A 19,341-nucleotide genomic window follows, 5' to 3' on the forward strand; every position below is an offset into this window, starting at 1 on the left:
TCACACACACCAAGCACACGCACACTACGCACACACAGCCCACGCCAGCATAGACAGCGTTTGCTTGCACAGCTCATGCTCACACAAATCCCAAACACACTCACAGTGTGTACACAGCCCACACTTGCTCACACGACACACGTACATACCTAGTTCATGCACACACAATGCACACGCTCTTGTGGACCAGGCCCTGTACTGGGCACTGTGGGGATGAACCCAGTGACCAACACGCCCGAATGGAGCACGCAGCTGAGCGAAAGATCTGTGCCTGGGACAGAAATAACAATCAGAGAGGCACGAGGGCCAAGTGAGTGGCAGCTACTGGAGCATCTGGCTGCCTTCTAGGCAGACCAGGGAAGGCGTCCTGGATGGGGTGCCCAGTGAGTCTGGAAGAAAAAGTGAAAATTTTGGACCTGAAGAGATGAGCCATCTCCAAGGTGCATCAACTCTGAGCTCACAGCCCCTCCTGGCCTCACCCCACCGCCACACCAGAGGCAGGGAGCCCCTGCAGACCCCCAGGGCGGCAGTGGGGGCTGGAGCAGGGTGGGCGTGGGGATGCATGCAGGTCTTCGAGCCAGCAGCTCTCATGGCCACCAACCCATTTCCTCCCTGACCCCGCAGGCTCATTCCAGTTGGCAGACACCTAAGTGATATTTAATGGCCTCATTTAGATAATCAGGGCAATTTTCTTTTTAATAAGAATGAAAATAAAACACCTCCGGATATGAAGCTCAATTCCTAAGCCTTGTAGTAAGAATCTGGTTCTAATGAAGCTGATGGCCTTGCCCCAGAGGCCTGGCTCCGTCCTGCAGCCAATGCTCCTGGACCAGTATGTGCAGGTGGTCAGCTGACGTGAGTGATGTTAGGAAGGGACCAAAGACACACCCACAGGGAACGCCCTGGGAGTCTGTGATCAAAGGGTTTGCTGTCAAAAGACCCCCTTCCTCCCGAGATCACAGATCTCTGCATAAAGTCAGGCGCAGCAGGCTCCTTGGACTTATCGTGACCTTGAAGAGATGCCACCAGCCCATCAGGCCTGTTTTCATGCCCACCAGCCCACCTTTCCGTATGGTTTCTGCAACCCTGGTACCCAAGCTCTGAGAACACTGGCCAGAGGCAATTTTATATGCCCTTCCTCAAACATGCTAACTCCCACCCTGGCTGGCGTGGCTCAGTGGATTGAGTGCCAGCCTGCGAATAAAAGGGTCGCTGGTTCAATTCCCTATCTGGGGCACATGCCTGGGTTGTGGTCCAGGTCCTCAGCAGTGGGTGCACGAGGGGCAACCGCACATTGCTGTTTCTCTTCCCTCTTTTCCTCCCTCTCTTCCCCCCCCCCTAAAAATAAATAAATAAATAAAACACGCTAACTCCCAGTGGAGCCCTGAGTTCCACGGGGACTCAGAAGGGAAGGAAACAGTTGGCAAGAATCACCCGGCTTCTTCTCACCAGGTGCAGCTCAACAGCTCAGGCTGTGCTGGGGGCTCAAGGCCACCCATGGGCAGGACCGCTTCCTGCAACATGAACTTCAGAAAGAGGCACATCTTCCTTCTCACCCTCCCACTCAGATCAAGGCAGAAAATCTTGGAGGGTAAACGGGCGCCTGATCACAACTGCCCACTTGCAATCTGTGTAGCCTTTAACTACACAGTTACTCATAGTAATAGTAATAGAACAGTAATTAATAGTAATTACTCAGTCTCTCTGAGCCTCAGTTTTGTCATCTGTAAATGGGGATAATAAGAGCAATGTTATGTAATATTATGCATTATCATGTTATATATTACATATTACAGTATTATGAAATATAATATAATATAATATAATATAATATAATATAATATAATATAATATAATATAATATAATATAATATAATATAATATAATATAACATAATATAATAAACACAGACTGCAATAACAGAGTCCGGACCGTGGCATGGGGAGGACCCCGGGAGAGGTGCCTGGCACAGTGCCTGGCAGAGAGCGTTCCCTGGTTGTGGTATTGTTTCCACTGTGAATCAGGACATTCAACTGAAAGTTTCCACCGAAGCACCAAGTTTCAAATACAGAGTGAATTTAGAAACAAACCATTGTGCAGAAAGTTCAGAGCAGATGACCAAGAACCTCTTAGCCAACTCATGCTCATCAAAATATAAAAGTTCCTTTGGGGAGGAAGGGGTGTGCTGGACTACTCACAAGTGCCTGCCTCTCACCTCCCAGAGTCTGGTAGAGGGTTTCAATGGGGCCTCTGGTTGGGCCACTGGTGGAGCTTAATGGGTGTTCCCTGCAACTATGGGACACCGAGGCTGTCAGGCGACCCTTGTCTGGGAAATCTAGAAGGTGAGAGGTTGGGTGGCTGGCTGCTGTGGTAGCCAAACCAGCCGTTGCAGGTCAGCTTTCCCGAGTAGAGACGGGGTGGCTGTTCTCCTGGACCAGACATGGGCCATGTACACAGTGAGCTGGCCAGGGCACCAGGTCGGCTCCCCTGCATCTCAGTGAACAGGACTCAGCAGGAGAAGCTGAAGATGGTCTTGGACTTCCTGGACATTGAGCTGCTGGAAAGAAGTGCATTTGTCCAGTTGATTGGGATGGAGAGGTGGCCCTCCAGAGAGAAAGGTAGCTCTAAGCATGGCAGCCCCGAGAGAAGCCATTAATGAGCGTTGGACAAGCAGCAACTCGTCCACTCTCTGGCCTCATCTCGGCCCTGCACCCCTGCTCCACCCCTGGAGAGACAAGTGGGGCAGACGGAGCGGCAATGAGACAGAAAGTGAGAACGTCCACCTCACCCTGGGCAGCCAGCCTGTGGCAGCCCCAGCTGGGGAAGGGGGCCGATTTCATTTTAAATCAAGTCTAGAGTTTTGATTATGACATGAAATCAGACTTTTCTGGTTAATAAACTGAGCCTGAGTTCGTGACTTACACTGACTAAAATGACCAGAAAAGTCATGGGGAACCCAGTTCCCGCTCAGGAGTGGGGGTGGAACTCCTGCCTTGAAGACATTTTAAAGAAAGCATTGGAGACGATAATAAAGGTGCTCCCTGACCACACCCACAAGCCCCACTTCTCACAAACCAGTGAGCATCTTCCCTTGAGAAGGGCACACTCATTGCTCGCGTCCCAGCCGCCTTTCCCCATCTTCAGAAAACAACCCCCTTATTTCAGGGACAGTCCTTCATCTTCCTGTCTCTGGAAGTGTGAGTTGCCCACTTCTTAAACAACCCCACCCCTCTGGCTCAGCAAAGAGTCCACGTGGGCACAAAACCCAGCTGGACCAATCAGAATCCTTCGCTGGGAGGTTTTCTTTTTTCAGACCAGGAAGAGCCCCCTTTCCTTTTGGGCCTCAAGCAGTAAGGCTGCGAGCTTGCATCGCTCGTGTGTATGCCCTGTGCTGGTGCGAGAGAGTCTTCCGAGGGAATGAGGGGGCACACTCCAGGCTTAGATCCAAAGATCAGAGACAGAGAAAAAGATCTGGGAGGAGGGTATGAGGTGGGGGCAGGAGGAGAGGGTCCCTGGTTCCTGTCCATTCCAAGGCCAGCTCCAAGCCATCCCTGCGCAGTTTGGTCATTAGACTCCCTCAGTGTGCGTTAGGCTCCTCCTGCGTCTTACAGCTGAAGGCTCGCAGGTGAATCTAACCATCCTCAGAAAAACAGGGAGGTGCCTCCCTCCTACAGGGGCCTGGCTGTCTGCAGAACCCTCCCTGCTGGTGAGAGCCAAGGTCATTCCCCATCATGGTAATCACGCTGGTGCCCAGGACCCTCATCAAAATCCCCTTTGGAGTAGGGACCATCAGCATATACGGCTGTTCCATAAATAAAACGTCACTTTATCCTTCCGACAACCCTGTGAGCAAAGCAGGATTACCTCCACTTCACAAATGAGAGGTGAAGTGATCTGCCCACTTATTACCGCTGAGAATTGTTGTCACTGTGACTTGAACCCAGGTCTGCCTGAGTCCCTGGCCTCCTCCTCCTCCAGAGCTGCTTTAGTGGGGACCCTGCCCCGTTCCTGGGGCCGTGTCCAGGGCTGTGAGGGAGGGTGGACTAGTCAGCTCCATGTTTCCCCAAGTGCTCACCCCTTTGGGTCAGATCTTCCTTAATCTCGGACGCTCAGCGTTACCACCTGCAAAGGGGGTGACCGTCAGGCCTTGCCTCCTCCTGGGCCGAGGGGAGCACCCGCAGGCACACGGAGAACGTGCCCCAGTCCCTGCGACTCTGGGGACAGGATGAGAGAGACACACGAAGCCCGTGTGTCAGCTCCGGCAAAGAACAAACCGCACAAAACTGGCTCAAACTGATGTGTGAAACGAGCTTCCTTGAGTCTGGGGAGAGAAGCCCCTCAGAGGCCTCTCCGCTCCCTCTGCCACCAACCCCTGGGCCACGTGTGGCAAAAGGTCGCCGCTCAGGATGCCTGGTCCTGTTGTGCTCATTCATTCACCCCTTCATTCATTCCTCAAGTATTTTTGGAGCCACAGGACCCAGCAGGAAACACAGTAGACAAAGCCCCAGAGGCTCCACATTCTGGTGGAGAAGATAATTAGCATAATATTAAGTCAATTATGTAGTACTGGAATGTGAGGGGTGATAAGTGCCAGGGGGAGAAAGAAAGCAGAATAAAGGAACAGGTCCAGTGAGGAGCGTGCAGAATGGGACAGGGTCCAGCTGAGGGAACAGGAAGTACACAGGCCCACAGTTACCCTATTTGGGGCCAAAACCAAGTTGGAGAAAGGGCCCACACACCTGAGAACAGGTCACAGAAGCTCTAGGAGGCAGACATTCCTCAGTCCCTGTCTGGAGCAAGGATGGCTGGGCGTGGCAGGGGTCAGGGGCTTCAGTCTGTGCCCACTCAGTCTGCGACTCAGACCCCAGCAAGTCCAAGCACCACCGCTGCTCTGCCCTGGGAAGCCGCAGAGGTCACGGCTGTGGGCCTGAGGTCCCAGGGTCAGCCAGTGGCCCTGCATCCACAGACACAGCTGGGGGGCTCCCTCCATGTGGCACCTCCATGGTGCCCCCCGCTGTAGCCCGACCTTCCTGGGAAAGAGCATACCTCTGCTCCCCCAATCTGGAAAGCATTGAGGCCGAATGGCTCCATTTCAAGCGCAATTATTACAAACCCTTCAGGGAATGTGAGTTCCAAAATGAAATCTCTCTGTCAAAACTTTCATTAATGTGCCGTTGCTGTGCGGGGATCGGCTTACACCCGTGCCTGTGAGTGCTCAATGGAGACCAGATTCTCGGGGGTGCCGCGCACAGCGAGCCAGCGCCCGGCCTCCCCGCCTCCCGGAGTTTGCAGACCCCAAAGAATTCGTCTTCAGCCTGTATCGCCAAAAGACAACAGCCTTTGTCCTGGGAACACGTGCCCTCGATTTCACCAACACCAGTGACCGACGCATAAAGGAAAACACGCTGTTACACACTGTTTCCAAGAGCCCTCTCTGAGCCCAGACCAGCATCACGAAGTAACTCACTGGCGTGCAGCATCTCCAGCACAACACGTGTGCTCCAGATAAGGAAACGGGCTTTAGAGGAATGAGATGCGAGGCTCGCCCAGCTGCACGGCGCCCAGGAGAACCCCGGCTCCCAGCCCCGCCCCCAGGCCACTGCGCCCACACCTGGATCTCCCCTCAGCCATGCTGGTGTGACCCTGTCAGTCCCCAGACACCCAGGGAAGCAACAAGGCTTGGTTTTCCTGTAAGGCAAACTAAGGGTGTTCGAGTGGGGGAATTCCTGGACCAGGAGCCCCAGGTCTCCCTTCTCACCAGTCTGCATGGCTCTGCTCAAATGGGCTGAGTGGTGAGAGTGGGAAACAGCACAGCAGTGCCCCCCACTGTCCCTGCATCCCCTCCCCTGTCTGGAATCCTGTACCCGGAATACCCAGGTGGTATTTCTGAAATAAGGGCCTAAGCTCTGCTCACTTCCCTGCTCACTAACCTTGAAGGGCTCCCCATTGCCAACGGGACCAAGTCCAAGCCAGCCTGGCCAGGCAGCATCACCGTGTCCAGCCACCCTCTACCCCAAGCACCTGCGCTCCACGGCATACAGAGAGCCACTGGCTTCTCCCTAAACCAGCCTCCCGGCCTTTGCACTTGCTGTTCCCCCACTCAGAGGACCTTTCCAACTCATTTTGTTTGGCCAATTCCTCCTCACCTGTCCAGACCCACCTCCTCTGAGAGGCCCTCCCAGGCCCTTGGGGGAGCTGGCCACCCTGCCCCATGTTCCCCTCTGCTATAACACATATTGGCCATGTCCAGTTCACCTGCCTCTGTGTCTGTCCCCTCACTGAGCTCCTCAGGGACAAAGACTGGCTCTTATCCCCTTCAGAATCTCCAGCATTTAGCACAGGATCTGACTAAGAGATTTTGGCCGCATAGCTCAGCAGTTCAGGGTGCAGATCATTACAGGTTAAAGGTCAAGTCCCAGCACAGGCACTTAGGATGAGCTGGGTGAGCTCCAGCAAACTGTTGCACTTCATCTCGGCCCTCAAGATGAGTCTGCTCATCTACAAAATGACCCCAGTCTCTCATGATTGTTGCAGGGATTAAACGAGGAAGAATCAAATGCCTTTAAAGGGCTCAGCCCGGTGCCTGTCACGTGAGGTGCTCAGCCAAAGCAGGACGAACAGGAAACAGGCGAGCCTCCTGCTCCCCAGGCTGCAGGTCACGGCCCCAAACACTGAGAGCACGGAGCCATCGCCTGCCTCGCCCCCCAGCAGCGCACGCGCCAAGGCCTCACTTTGTTTCTGAAATGCTGCAGACCCAGCCTAGTGACAAACTAGCTGCAGAGGAAGAAAGAAATGAAGGGTCAGCGTGATGCAAGGTTTCCTGCCTGCTATGAATGTTCACCCCTTGGGAGCAGAAGCACCAAGGGGGTCCTTTCGCTAGGTCTTGCTCTGACAGATAGGGCCATGGGGCCTTTGGCACCTGACAGGGGAACGGCCCATGTTGGGGATCAGGAGCCCAAGTCACTTGGCTCATGAGCCCCGATGACCCCTGGGAGTGTAGCCTGCCATTGGCCCTGTGGCCCGGGCGGCACCCTGCTGGCAGGCTGTCAGCCACTTTGAGATCCTGCCCAGTGGGAGTGCTCCAGTCCAGACGGAGGCAAATGGTCTCCAGAAGGGTAATGTCAAGTTTGCCAGCAGTGGTGGTGCTGCTGGGGGCCAGGCCATACCGAGTAACCATTTTCTGGTTGTATGGACGGCCTGTGCAAAGCCTGGTGCCCCGAGGGTGGTGGCGCTGTGCTCCAGGCTCCCCAGAGTGCCTGCCTGAGCCCTCGCACCCCCTCTCGCTGTCACAGGTCCCCAGGAAACTCAAGGAGCTGGGCAACTTCTCTTGGGAAGAAAGGGAAATGAAGGTCATATGCACTGCACAGCCCAATCGCCCGAGCCCCCAGCACCAGCCCTGACTGACAGGGGGCCCTGCTGGGTGATGATGTCACAGTGCTGCGTGCCGGGGACAGCTGGGCTGAGGGCTCCTCTTCCCGGGCGGCTCCCTGATAGCCTGACATTCTCAGCAGATAGTGTAATGCCTCTTGAAGACAACACTCGCTATCTTTTTTCTCCAGGCCAGAAGAGTATCAGGTCAATTAATTTCTAAAACCCCAGCAGCTCCTTCAGGCAGCGTTTGCCAGGAGGAAGGTTTGAAAGTGGTAGGGAAGCCTGGGCGTGACTAGCACAGACCCTCTCCCTGAGAGAAGAGATGAATCAGCCAGTTTGGGTGGCTCGTGAGGAGCACGGATTCAGAGCAGGAGCCTCAGCCTGCAGCACTCTGGCTGCACATGTCCCCCTCTCACCTCACCCGGCCAGGGCACGGCATGTTCCTACTGTGAAAGCAGAGCAGCCGCAGGACCAGAGCTTGGGGGAAGGGAGGCCTGACCCTCTGCCATGCCTTCCTTCACTTAATTCACTCCCTCACTCGCTCATCAAACGGGCTGCTTGCTACATCCAGCTTGTCTGCACGGTCCAAACCAGGCATGGCTTGAAGTACTGCAATGCGGACAAAAACCCAGCCCTGGCCAGCAAGGAGCCCCGACTCTGGAGTGCAGGTTCTTAGCCAGGGTCCAAGGACACGGATCAGGGGCTTATGAACTGGGATGGGAAACAGAATGATGTCTCTGTCGTCCCCAACCTCTACTGACATTTTGCGTTTCTCTTCATTATGAACCACCAGCCACGACACCAACAAGGACGTGGCCGTCTGCATCTCTGCTCCCTGCAGAATCCGCGGACTTCGACGTCGCTGCTCTATCTCAAAATGTCATCACGCTCACCACTGCCTTCGAAGCCTGGGGGTCGTCAGGCCCACTGTTCGATCTTGCTGTTTGTGTTAGTAAATAAGCACATGCGTTAGTATGTAATTTTGTTTTTCGGTTTAATAACTGTGTTTTGTGCTCATTTGTAATCCCAATAGTTTAGTTCACACATGTTAACACATTATTCTGAGAAAGGATCTGCAGGCCTTCACCGACAGCCAAAGGGGTTCGTAGCACCAAAAGTGAAGAAACACTGGCCGGGGTGCAGGGTAGAATTCACACCACAGGGCAAGGAGCCTGGCCTGCGGAGCAAAGTGACCTCTGCAGGCCTCCGGGGGAGCTGGGGGCTTCGCAGATGAGGTGACTTCTGAGCTGGGCCTTTGTGGACAAGTAGAGCCCGCTGGGCAATCAGGAGTGGGGGTGGGAGCAATTCTCCCTAAGTGTGGATGAAGATGGGAAGAAGAGTGGCCAGTCCGGCAGGGCAAGGCAGGCAGGGCTGAGGCAGGGAGGGCTGAGGCGGGGAGGGCTGAGGCAGGCAGGGCTGAGGCGGGGAGGGCTGAGGCAGGCAGGGCTGAGGCAGGCAGGGCTGAGGCGGGGAGGGCTGAGGCAGGCAGGGCTGAGGCGGGGAGGGCTGAGGCAGGCAGGGCTGAGGCGGGGAGGGCTGAGGCAGGCAGGGCTGAGGCAGGCAGGGCTGAGGCGGGGAGGGATTCGAGAGGGGCGAAGGTGAGGGGCCGCATGGCCTGTCCCCACTTCTCACTCCTCAGTGCAGTGAGGACAGGAAAGGTCACGCTTTGGGCTGAGGCACATAACCCCGACCCACGCCAGCTCCGGCATGTACCCACTGGATGCCCCTGTGCAAAGTGACCACATCTCCCCAAGTGGTATTTTGTCCCCGTGAAAATGGGGCATCCACACCCACCTGTCTTTGAGGAGCAAAGTCAGCAGGGCTGTATGTAGTTCGATCAGCACACGGGTACCGGGGGCTGTCCGAGAATGGCCACAAATCGCCATCATCTTATCCACGTTATTTTTACAGAGAGTTGACCCTAGAACCATGCTGTGGTTAGGGCTGACCCCCACCCCTCAGTCAGAAATCCCCCCGTGACATCTGACTCTCCAAAACCTAACTGCAGTTGGCCCTTCAAATCCATGAATTTGACCAACCAAGGATCAAAAACAGCGTTTCCATCAGTGGTGGGGAAATCGCAGTTGGGAATGCAAGAACACTGTTTCCAATCTGAGGCTGGTTAAATCCGTGGATGTAAAACCTGTGGATCTGCAATAAATACAGGTGCCGACGGAATTTACTGGGAGAAAAATCCCCTATACAGCCGTGCACTGTTAAATGATAGGGTGTGTTTTGAGAAATGAATCATTAGCCAATTTCCTAGTTGTGCGAACATCACAGAGTGCACTTAAACCTGTGTGGGGCGGCTACTACACACCTGCCCTGCACGGTGCGTCCCATGGCTCCCAGGCTACAAGCCTGGACAGTGTGTCACGCACAAAACACACGCGGTAAGATCAAGCATGAGACAAAAGGAAACAATCAAGAGACAAGGGACATATGAAGGTGTGAGGCTGCTGCCAGAGCAGTACAGTGCACTGTTTCACAGCGAGCACTTTAGCAAGACACGCAGCACAGCGAACAGTTGGCTAACACCATGACCGAGTCCTCTGCACCGCACTTAGTGTTCATGCAACCGGCAGCACAGTACGTGCCACACGTTTACACGGCCGCTCTGACTACACCAGCGTCCCCACAAACCTGTGAGCAGTGCACTGTCCCATGAGGGCTACAGTCCCATGAGGGCCACAGTGTCGCTCGGCAACAGGAACCTTTCGGCTCCATGATAATCTCATGGGGCCGCTCTCACGTACACGGCCCAGCACTGACCGAAGCATGGTGATGCAGCACGGGAACTGCGTGTGGTTCAAACCCACATTGTTCAAGGGTCACTGTACTTCTATGTTCCAGTTTTTTTCCTGAAGAAAAAAATTAAGAAGACTTTTCCCAGAAGATCCTGCTGTGTGGACAAGAGGAGAGTGTAGAAACTGCTACTTCCACAAAAGGGTTTTTGAAAATTTATTTATTTATTTATTTTTAGAGAGGGGGGAAAAGAGGGAGAAAGAGAGGGAGAGAAACATCAATGTGTGGTTGCCTCTCACACGCCCCTTACTGGGGACCTGGCCTGCAACCCAGGAATGTGCCCTGACTGGGAATCGAACCAGCGACTCTTTGGTTTGCAGGTCAGCACTCAATCCACTGAGCCACACCAGCCAGGGCAGGAGTTTAACTGTTACCCTCTTAAACATAATATTTATACTGAGGACTATGTTACAACATAGTCCTCACACCCCAGAAGGGACAAGCATCGTAAGTGCCACACACCAAATACCTGCTACACATTTGTACAACCACCACTGGTGTGATGGCCAGCGGTTAACAACCGGCTCTCCGTGGGGACAATCCCTCATTTGTATTGCTTGCCAGTTTCTATGGCATAAATCCTCCCACTGTGGCCAATTTCAAGCTACTAACTTGACGTCACTGGACACACCATCTGTACAAACTGGCTTTCACGAGGGAGTAGAAGGCGGCTTCGGTGCAGAGCTGACCACACCCTGCAGCGAAGAGCATAACTGTCCCCCGTTCACAGGAGAGGAAAATGAGACTCAAAGGGCCAAGGTCCATACATCTAGAGACTCTGAATCTATGTCTCTGCTTTATTATGAGGCCTCCCGTAAAAGTGTACTGTTTTCAGAGCAGCCCTGGGGATCTGGCCAAAGGACAGATGAACAGAGAGATGTGGATGAACAGCTACGACTGCTGCAAGGGGAGTCCCGCCATCCACAGACCCCCAGAAAGGGCCTGCTCCACCCTCCACCCCGCAGCCCTGGGCCCAAGGTAGCCCGCCTGCTCAGACACAGCTGCGGAAGGGGACTGAGCCTGCGATTTCCCCTGTGACAGATGCATTTTTCCAACCAAATGAACAGCCACCCAGCAGGCGATATTTACATTTCCCCTGCAAATGCTTTTTATTGTTTTGGTTTTTTCTTTAACAACTGCCTTTCTTCTGAACCAAACAAAAGCTCATTGTCTGAGCAGTTCCAGGCACCCAGGAACGTTGTTTGTTCCACTGGGGACTGCTTGGGCCCTTCTGCCTCCTGGCCCTCCCCCATGTCAGTCAGAGGTCAGGGACCCTTTGCTGCTGCCTACCTGGCCACAGGGTGACCTTGGGCTGGTCACTTGACCTTCCTGAGGCTCTCTGTAGGTTCATCTCTGAACGGGAGGCGGTGCTCATGCCCACGGGCATGTCCAAGGCCGACCAGCGTGGACAGACGGGATGAGCTCAGAGTGGGCGCGGGCACACAGGAAGTGCCTGCTGGCACAACCTGGCTGCGGGGCCTCGGCAGTAACACGAGCAAGTTGGCAAGACAGGCTCAGGGCCCCTTCCAGCTCTGGCTGGCTCGCTGTGTAATTACTGTCATTTGCTCCCAGGGTGACAGAGGATGAAATATATCTGGCACCTCTATCCTCATCTGAGCTCTCACAGCTGAAAAGACCCCTGGCCTTGCCCTTCCTAGAGCTGGGTAAAGGCCCGGCCCTCAGCCCTGGCTCAGACTCCGGCTCCCCTGTGCCTCTGTGCGCCTCTCCCATCTGTCAGATATAAACCCGCAGGTTCCTGAGAGAAAGGAGGGCGAATCTGTGAGGGATGCACAGGGCACCCCCCCATCCAGCCGAGTGCCCATATACTCCGATCCCGGGTGATCATGAATGTGACTTTGCTTCAGGACTTTCAGGGGTTAAACCGCAAATCGCCTGAACCCCACAGATGTAAAGCTTGTTGTTAAAAGCAAAGGGAAAACCATGGCTCTTGTACAAATATCAAATAAACATGTGTCAAAGATTTTATTTAATGCGTTAATTAAAGAGAGAATAAACCAGTTGGACACTGCAAGCAGTTCAAAGAAAACTCGCAGAACCACACGAACACGGAGCTCATGAGGAAGGCTGCAGCAGGCTTGCAGTGAGCACGGACAGGCTCGTCCCGGGGCGAGGGCCAGCCGCTGTCCACGGGACGCTGCTTGTTCACGTTCGCAGGGGCAAGAATCATTCGCAGTATCCCTAGTTTTGTGCAGTTTTACAGAGGGGTGAAAACTCAAAGACCACAAAAGGTGGAGATAGGTCTGGGCTGAGCAAACAGGATGCACAGCGAACCCTTTCACCCCCACTGAAAACCTGCAATTTAACTAGGATGACGGGAAAGACCTGGAGACGGACGGCGTGATGGTGGCACAACAACGCGGGGGTGCTCCTGTCCACTGCGCTGCTCAAACTGGTTAAAACAGTACATTTGACCTCATGTATACTGTGCCACAATGTTTTAAATGTAACGCATTTAATGTGTGAGTCTGCTATGTAAAAGATACTGCAATAGCCCCATCAGTGGCACTGTGGGCTCATTTTGTGGTCTCAAAGCCCAGGGCTGTAAAGGACTCTGACCCCTCAGAAGTGGTCTCTTCTACTCAGAACATCTCCAGACCCAGCTTCAGGGGACAGACTCCCTCACACAGAGGGTGGCCAGAGGTCCTGAGGACCGAGTGGTGGCTGAAGTGACTGAAGGCCTCAGGTCTGCACTAGAGCATGCCATCTGGAGGCGGCAGGGGAACCCTGGATTCCACCCTCCTCAAAACACAGCCCCCAGCCCTGGCAGATATGGCTCAGTGGACTGAGTGTCGGCCTGCAAACCAAAGGGTCACTGGTTTGATTCCCACTCGGGGCATATGCCTGGGTTGTGGGCCAGGTCCCCAGTAGGGGGCGTGTGAGAGGCAACCACACATTGATGTTTCTCTCCCTCTCTTCCTCCCTTCCTTTCCCTCTCTAAAAATAAATAAATAAAAGCTTTTTTTTTTTTAAAAGACCCCCACCCAACAAGGTGGCTGGTCCTGAGCCCCTCCCTCCAGAGGTGTCCAGGCTAGTGGAGAGAAGGCACTGAACCACATCGTAAGGGAAAAGGCTGAGGGAACATGGAAGGGATGCCCTGGGACCACATCAGCTCAACTCCCAAGGCCTGGCAGCAGGCAGAAGGGACACACATGGCTGGGGAACCCCTCCCAGGTTCAGGCTGCAGCCCAGGCTACCTGGTGAGGAAGGGGCTGCCCCACCAGGCAGGGAGGGAGCTCCAAGCATGACAGCATCAAGTGGCCACAGCTGGATGGGACACAAGCAGAGTGGAGGCCACCCAGAACCCATGCCTCCTCTTCAGCCTTCCAATACCAACTGCCCTGTGGGCAGGAGGCCCCCTGAGATGTGCCCGGGCAGTGCGCCCATGGGCTCAGAGCCTGCTATACATGCAGGGTCTGCGGCCCAAGGCACAGGGCACAGAAGAGGCCCTAGTGTCTCCCCCCACCCTCAGGGCCTGATTGGAGAGAGCTCCCAGAGACCCAGACTCCCAGAGGCCCAGGAGCCTTTCTCTAATTCACATGCAGGCACCCTGTGGGCTGGCTACGGCCCTGCTCACCTGCTCCACAAACAGGTGGAAGGCCCCGCCCTGGCAGGGGCCTGCTAGACTGTGCACTGAGTACCGCTCCGCCCTCAGGAACAAATCTGCAGGCTTCTCCAGAACTTGCACGTGCCCACAACACTTCATCTATCTCTCTCAGCGTGAGGACGGCTCTGGAGAGAAAATGCTCGCCTCGGTGAATTCAGGGCAGCTACCCTCCCAGGGTCAGCCATGAGTCTCGGGGCCAGGCCTGACGACTCCGAGGGCAGTGTCTACTCACATGGCCTTGACCTTCTCCAGGAGGCACTTCCCTGGGGCTCTGTCCCCTTGGGATGCCCAGAGTCCAAGTTCTCTCCTCTAGGAGCTCAACAACCATGGTCCAGTGTCCAAGACCAGTCCTGCAGGCTTCTTCATGGCTGGGTTGTTAGAGCACCTGTGTGCCTCCCCCCGGCCCTGCACCCCCTCAGATTCCTTTGTCTCTGCCCCCAGACCCCGGCACCCACTGGCACCCTCTCCCATGCCTGATTGGAACGCCCTTAATTGGGAGCTGCCTTCCCCCTCCAGGTCCCGGTGCCTGTCTGATGCCCAAGGGGGCAAATGCAGGGCTCCGGCCGCCCTGGAGACGGCCCAAAGGTTTCAGAATTAATAGTCCAGAGTCTGATTCCAAAATAGCACAAATTACATTCTGGAATCCATTACGTTCTGATCTGTTAGGCAGGAGGAAACGTGGTCTGTAGCAAAATAAAAGACATCCTGGAACCCATTATGGACTCGATAGAAGACAAAGGCAGCAGAAAAGGGACATTATGAGATCGACGTGCCTAATAAACGACGTGTTGGCATCCCCCTTCCACCGGGCCGAGGATTAACAACAGATGTACTACACTAATGTCGATTTGTATGCTAATCTAAAACAACTGCGTGGCCTTTGCAGACAGGAATTCGATCAATGCAGCCCAGTCCTGTTCCCCGCAGCTGCCAGTGGCAGGGGCAGTGGCCGGTTGGCGGGGGCTGTTTCTAGCCAGCCCCTGCACAGCAGGTGGGCCTGTAGACCCCAGGACTCAGCTTCAAGAGTGCTCATGGGGTGAGGCACAGAGAGCCTCAGGCTCTGGAGGGGACGTGGCACCAAAAATTCAGCTGCTTCCTCCACAGAGATGACCCTTCCTGATCAGCCATTTCAACAAGGTACAGCCATGCCCGAAGGGTAAAGAGATTCCAGAATCCCAGAGAATCTCAGACCCGCTGATGACTTTGCTCCCCCCACCCCCCCATCTGGGGTGAGAGTCAAAGGCTGAGGGAGAGGGTACAGCCACCCCAAACCACGTGGATGCTGCAGGCAGGCCTGGACTCTAAGCCTCCTCAGTCCACTCTGCCACAGCCCAGGCTCCTACAGGTTCGGAGCAACCTGCTCCCAGGAATGCCAGAAAGGACAGTTCTGTCCCACCAAAGAGCCTCTCCTGAGGCCTCTTCCAGGCAGGCCCTGTCCCAACACCAGGGACATGGAGAGGGATCAGGTGAAGACTCAGCATCTTGCCCAAAGCGGCCATAGGTTAAGGGACAGAGGTTGGGACAAGCTACGGAGCAGCACAGAAAGGGAGGTGACCATGAGGACCATGTTCTTTCAGGTCCATTAGCTCCCAAAGTGTACGGCCCAGGGGAGCCTCGGCGGCTCCTGCAGCGCAGCAACATAGGGCACGAAGGACCCAAACTCACAGTACCACACGGCATTCGTGTCCCGATGTGGAATGTGTCTCAACTACACATGTCTGCCATGGCAGGACCAGCTTCTAAAGCTGTGGAGTGAAAACCTCCCACAGGTGAGCCGGAAGGCTGATCGGGCATCCCTGCCCCCGGGCTCCGTGGAGACACAGCATCGCCTCTTGGTGCCGACATGTCCAGAGCTGACCTCTGGACCCCCCTGCATTTCTGCTTGTCTCTGGCTCTTTCTCTCCCCGAGTAAAAATACCGGATAAGCCAAATTCGGGCCCTGCCACTAATTAGGTGTGCTATTTTGCATGAGTTCCTGAACCTCTCTGACTTTCAGTTTCTTCGTACGCAAAGCAACCTTGCAGAGCCACTGGCAGCTGAGAGAGAATGCACAGCGTACCCTCAACATGTCCTCAGCCCCTCAGAGTGTGTCATGGCAACATGACTAGTTTGGGTCGATAAATTATAACAGGTTGAGGCAAGCTCACCCTAGCCAGTTCAATCCCCAGTCAGGACACATGCAAGAGTTAACCAACAAATGTATCAGTAAGCAAATCAATGTTTCTCTTTCTCTCCCCATCTCTCTCCCTAAAATCAATCGATAAATAATTTTTTAAAAAGAGGTTGAGGCAGGAAAAGTCCAGCTGCAACACTCCAGTCCCCCACCGGCTTTGGAGAGCACAGCTGCAAGATGGCGGCGCCGCTGTCAACCCGCAGCCCTGGTGGCTCTGCAACGCTGGGCCCCCACTGGCCTGCGGCGGCCATGCAGCTTTTGCTGGGTTACCCCCCCGAAATCTTGAGCTGTTTGTTACCAAAGTGACGTGGTCCATCCTGTTGGTTATAACATCCTACCTCATGGGGTTCATGCAGGGACGATATGAGATCATTAATATGAATATAACTAGAATAACACGTGAACACTAACTTTTAGTTTCATTGCTTTCTCCCCACCTTCTTATCAGGATAAATTCGGCACCGTTAAAGATCTCATCTTGCATTGGGAGAAATTTAACTGTTTCATTTTCAAAAGCCTCCATCGAGGCCCCATAAAAACAGTCACCTGCCACATGACAATGTTTCACCTAACGATGGGATGCATACGTGACAGTCACTCACAAGATTAAAATGGCACTGAAGAAGTCCTGTCACTCAGTGATGTCCTAGCTGCCATGATATCCTAATGCGACACGTCACTCACGTGTTTGCGGTGATGCTGGTGTAGACAAACCCACTGCACTGCCAGTCACATAAGAATATGGCACCCGCAGTTACAGAGAGCACGTAGTACTTGATAATGACAATAAATGACTACGCTGCTGGTTTGCATATTTACCATACTCTACTTTTAATCATTATTGAAGGGTATACTCTTTATACTTATAAAAAAAATAAAGTTTTCTGTAAAATAGCACCCCTGTTATGCCGGCACAGATACGTGGACATACCGTGTGTTCACCTTGTGTCTTGTACTTGACTCCATTCCACGCTGTTTGCACACTAACCCGCTGTACAGGTTGCAGGAGCAATGGGCTATGCTGTGTAGCCTCGGTGGGTAGTAGGCCATTCCACCTACGTGTGTGTGAGTGCACTCTGTGATGTTCGTGCAAAAACCAGATCGCCTAATGATGTATTTTTTAGAATGTCTCCCTATCATTCAGCAGTGCATGACCGTATCAATAAAGAACAAAACACATATCAATGTGGTAATAACCATTATTGTTGACATTTAATGAGTAGCTACCATGTGGCTAGATTGTTTACATAAATTCTTACCTAATCCTGATAACACTTTATAGAAGGCGACATTATTCTCACTTCATAAATGAAGAAATTAAGACCAAGGAGGGGAAGTGGAGACGGCCGGTTCTAACAAAGAGGTGTATAAGAAAATCAGAAAGACCTTTTGCTACAAACACTTAGAAGTGCTGGATAAAATACAATAAAAATTATTTTAAATGCATAGCTGAGCCCCCAGGAAAGAAAGGAGATGGCGACAAGAATAAGGAGGAAACCAAAGGAGTCAGAGTTGTTACTCTATGAACAGACGCTGCTTCTGACCTTGGGTGGGGGACTGGCGGTTTCCACGCCCACGTGCTCTGAGTGTCCGTGAAATGAAGAAGGACAGCACCCTCCACGACAGGTTGGCTAGAGGACTGTCTGCCAGTGACAGGGAGGGGACCAGGAAGCTTCTCCCTTTTCCCCGAGTTTAAACAGCAAATCTCCCCTGCCACATCCAAACTTCAGGCCTGCGCCTTGTGTGGATCTCGGGGTTTGAATTAATCTTAGAAACTCACAAAAATTTATCCAGAAACCCACAAACCAAGAAATTAACGTAAAAATTGATTCCTGCCTGGCGGTACCCTAGCGTGCTCGTCCGCGAGAGCGGGTCCAGGCCCCTGCTCTCGGAGGCACAAGCCGTGACACAGAGGAGCTCACCACAGGAAAATGACACAACGAGCAGAGAAACAAGCTACCACGATTGAAATACCGCGAGCAAGGAAGACGATCAAGAAGATTAACCCCCCCCAATGAGAAAATACAATTCCAAAATGAAACACTATGAAATATACCTAAAATGAGAATGTTTTAAAATATTAGCGATCTAAAAGAAAGAGTTGAAAACGGGACAGAAATTTTAAGAAACTAAATATAGCTTGTAGAAATTAAAAATAAAATAATTTAAAAAGTTAAACGCAGAGGTGAAAAGGACCGAACACTAACTACTGAGGGCGGGACTAATAAAATGAGAGCCAGGCACGTGCAAACCGCCCCAGTGCAAAGGTGAAGCACAGAGACGGAAAGAAGGGCTGGTGGAGGGACACAGAGGGCGGAACGAGGGCTCTCTCTGCCTGACAGGAGTTCCGGAAGCAAAGAGAAGACAAACTGCAAAGAGGCAAAAATCTGAAGAGATACTGGACTGGGGTTTTCTGGAATTGATGTACAAATATATGGGTCCCCCTATGCCAAGAATTCAAGGATTGCCGTGAGTCCCGAACAGAAAAGTGAATGGACCCATGTCTGGACAAATCACAGTGAATCTGCAGAACACCAAAAGCAGATAAAATCTTATGATCAAGCCAAGAAAAAAAAGTTGAATCATCTCCAAAGACAGCTTCAGCAGACCTTTCAAAAGCAACAAAGGAGACCAAAAGATAATGGGGTATCGCCAAAGCCCAGAAGAAAAATATTTACTTGTCAACCTAGAATTTTATGCTCAACTAAAGTATCATTCAAGAGTAATGGTCGAGCGCTGACCAGTGTGGCTCAGTGGGCTGGGCGTCGTCCCGTAAGGCAAAAGGTCACCAGTTTGATTCCCGGTCAGGGCACATGCCTAGGATGCAGGTTCCCTGTGAGAGGCAATGGCTGAACAAAATAATGGCTGAACAAAAACTGAAAGAAGCTGAAACTCAGATGGACTAGGGAATGCAAATATTTCCAATCATATATCATTTCTCACCCATCAGAGTTGAAATAAATCATGTCCGGTAATACCGAATATTGGCTAAGATGTGGGGCAATGGGGAACTTTCACGTACTGCTGGTGGAGTGGAAATCGAGGCAATTAGATTGGAGAGCAGCTTCACACCATCTAGAAGATCAACGCTTTCAGTCTGGGCAGGCCTTCGCTCATATTCACAAGGATCCAGGAGTGCAGTGTCTATAGTTCTGCCTTCAGATGCAAAAAAGTAAAGCAACGTGTCCTCTGGTGGGGGCGTGATAAACAAACTGTAGCACAGTCATGCAGTGGACTATTCCAGAGCAGCTAAAATGGGTGAGCTAGACACTAAAAAGCCAATATAAATAGATCTCACAAATGTCCTAAGTGAAAAAGCAAACCCTAAAATGATGAAATCAGCAGAACATCATCAAAATTTTGAAAC

The 19,341-nt window shown here is 52.9% G+C and overlaps 1 protein-coding gene across 1 annotated transcript in view; it reads right to left on the minus strand.

The window, feature by feature from the left end:
- COL26A1 (collagen type XXVI alpha 1 chain) overlaps positions 1–19,341 on the minus strand; it is a 170,942-nt gene that overhangs the window by 55,959 nt on the left and 95,642 nt on the right. The gene's annotated exons all lie outside the window — the stretch shown is intronic.

Source organism: Artibeus jamaicensis, unplaced genomic scaffold (assembly GCF_021234435.1).
Source record: "Artibeus jamaicensis isolate MK-2021 breed Jamaican fruit bat unplaced genomic scaffold, CSHL_Jam_final contig_956, whole genome shotgun sequence".
Taxonomy (NCBI): domain Eukaryota; kingdom Metazoa; phylum Chordata; class Mammalia; order Chiroptera; family Phyllostomidae; genus Artibeus; species Artibeus jamaicensis.